Genomic DNA, 2,909 nt, shown 5'->3' on the forward strand with positions numbered 1-2,909 from the left:
GGAGCCCATGAAGGTCGTTCTCATTCACACTAGGATTCACCTCTGGTGTTGTACAGATCCACTACAGGATTATTCGAAGCAGCTTCACTGTCCTCAGTCCTTCCTCAAAGAGTTTTCCAAACAGCGCCTACAACAAAAGCTGTAGCAAGGCTTGGTCGGTCTTTGTCTTGTTATTCTGTGGAACACAACTGGATGGGTGCTCACTGGCTTCATGGCAGCCCCTCTCCTGCAGTCGTTGCTGCTGACACCCAGGGTGGTAGTGTTTCAGTGTGAAGGTACAGGATGGGGATGTGGGTGCCTCAGACTGATGGAGTGAAGTCAAGTTGACATCACAGAACACTCATGCCTGAGAAATGTCTGTTTCTACCTCCCAGCTGCCTCTGCCTCCGAAGCTCGCACTTCTTTTCCTTTCTCTTAGCTCAGTAATGGCTTCGGCTCCTCCTAAGTCTCCCGGTGTCCTTGTGCACTGTGTTCCCTTCTGATTATGAAAAGGGCTCCAAGGAGATGTCCGAGGTCATGCAAAATGTTCCAGCTTCAACATTCCATAGTTCCAGAGGGGGAATTAAAAGCAAACCAGATGCATAGAGAACTCCAGGGTTTGCACAGTTTTGGCTTCTGACAGTGGCGATTATAAGGAGGTTTGGGGAAGTTGCTTCTGTCAAACTTTGTCATATACCTCGGGCAGAAGGTGCTAACGCCTAACAGATCACAGATGCCACCGAGACAAAGAACTCTGCCTTCTTTTTTTTTTTTTTTTTAAAGGACAGTATATTGATTTTTGGGATAGTCATCTTCTAATGTCTATGACTTTGAGCCAAATGAAGAAAATTCATGAAGGTTCAGCTTAAGCTTATACATTTTTAAATCGATAATTGCTCCCTGGAAGAACCTTGCCATCACAGTGGCTCAAAAACAGCAGATACAAGGATATTTGTGCTGATCTCAGATGCACCAGTTAAACCAAGCCACACAACAGAGGTCACAACTGCACATTCTGGCTGTGTTGTATCTAGACTATGGGATGGCCTCTCAGCTTCTGTCTCTGATATTATCACAGGTAAGCATTACTAGTAAGCCAGGATCCATATCTGTGTTGATATTCTATCCACTGATATCATATCCAGTATTCACTAACTACTTTAACCAGCGCTTTGCAGTGTTGCTTATCGTTGGGCTTTGGCTCTCTTTTTTTCATCCTCTTTCTATTTGATCCTTTATTCAATCCACTTGCCACCATTTTGGCAAGTCACTGTTACATTTGGCTAAATTGCTATGGAGAAGTAACACCTTCATGGATTGGTCTTGCATCCATCGAATTCATTCTCCAATCAACTAGGGGCTGGAAGTATATCCTAGTGATAAAGCACTGTCCCAACGTGTGCAAGACCCTGGTTGTACCCATCAACACACATACACACACACACACACACACACACACACACACACACACACACACACACACACAACACAGACACCAGTCTTCTGAAGAGTCAATTCGTAGAACATACTCTTATTTTGTTGTGGTATCTGTAGGCTCTATAATGATGCCTCTTTGCTCTGCAGTCTGACACATGGTATTTGGTAAATGTTCTCTATGCAATTGACAAGACTATGTTCTTCAGTTCTTTTGGAGCATTGTTCAATTCAGGCAAGTTGTTAAATTGTGCTGTCCAAACTTCTGCCTCCTTAATGATTCTTTTCCCCACTTGTTCTACCAGTTACCGTTAAAGTTATTTTAAAATTTACATCTATGAAGACATAAAATGATGAGTTGGGAGATTCAATAATATTTTTTAGAATATTAACTTTTCACAAGGTAATGTACAGATTAAATGCAATTCCAATGAAAACTGAGTAGTTTTTATAAAAAGTAATAAAACATTAACATGTATATAGAATACAAAGTAACCTAAACAATTTTGAAAAAAGAAAAGAAAAGAAAAAGAAAAACAAATCTGTAACACTTATGTTTTCTGAATTTGAAGGTTACTATAAAATTAAAACAATCAGTAGCTCAGGTCCTGGACTTGGGTCACACTGCACTATGCACTGTCCTCCAGTCCTCGCTCACAGTCTCTCCGACACCATGCCTATGTTCCTCATGAGCATCAGTGTTCCTGCACCTCCCTGCCAGAGGAGTTTCTCTTGGAGCTCACCCAACAGCTGGCGCAGGCCACTGGCAAGCCGACACAGTACATCACAGTGCATGTGGTTCGGAACCAGCTCATGACTTTTAGCAGCATGAACGACCCCTGCACCCTCTGTAGCCTGCACAGCATCTGCAAGGTCGGTGGTGCCCAAAACAGCAACTATAGCAAGCTGCTGCGTGGCTTGCTGTTGGATCTCCTGCACATCAGCCCAGACCGGGTCTACATCGACTATTACGACATGAATGCAGCCAACGTGGGCTGGAACGGTTCCACCTACACTTGAGTCCTGGCCTCACTTAACTGCACCGATGTTCTTCAAGTCTTGAAGCACACAGTGTTCTGTGTTTATCCACCTGTTACGATGCCCACCTTCTGGTCAGGAGAAATAAATGATTTGAGAGACAAAACAAGACAAAAAAATCAGAACAATAAGTTAGTTGTGGTCGTGGCATAAATTCTCATGACTAACAGGCGAAAAAACAGACTTGCAAATGTGCGATCTGTTAAATTTATGATTAGGCTGCATGGTCATTCAATTATAAACAACTTAGGCAAGAAATAACAAATGGCTACTAGGGGGTGGATCTTGGTATCTCTTGGAAACCATAATAACATTTTATTTGCAGTAGATCCTGTATTGAAATGCAAGAGAAGAAAATAGGAAGCTTCTAGAATAAAATTAAGTATTTCAACATCTATATTTAAGCAACCATTTCTTAAGAAGACACAAAAATAATAGTGGGGAAGTTAATAGCTTGT

The 2,909-nt window shown here is 42.1% G+C and overlaps 1 pseudogene; it reads left to right on the forward strand.

Moving 5' to 3' along the window:
* Positions 1 to 2,086: 2,086 nt before the first annotated feature.
* LOC116896046 lies at positions 2,087 to 2,433 on the forward strand (annotated as a pseudogene).
* Positions 2,434 to 2,909: the final 476 nt, after the last annotated feature.

Source organism: Rattus rattus, chromosome 3 (genome assembly GCF_011064425.1).
Source record: "Rattus rattus isolate New Zealand chromosome 3, Rrattus_CSIRO_v1, whole genome shotgun sequence".
Lineage (NCBI taxonomy): Eukaryota > Metazoa > Chordata > Mammalia > Rodentia > Muridae > Rattus > Rattus rattus.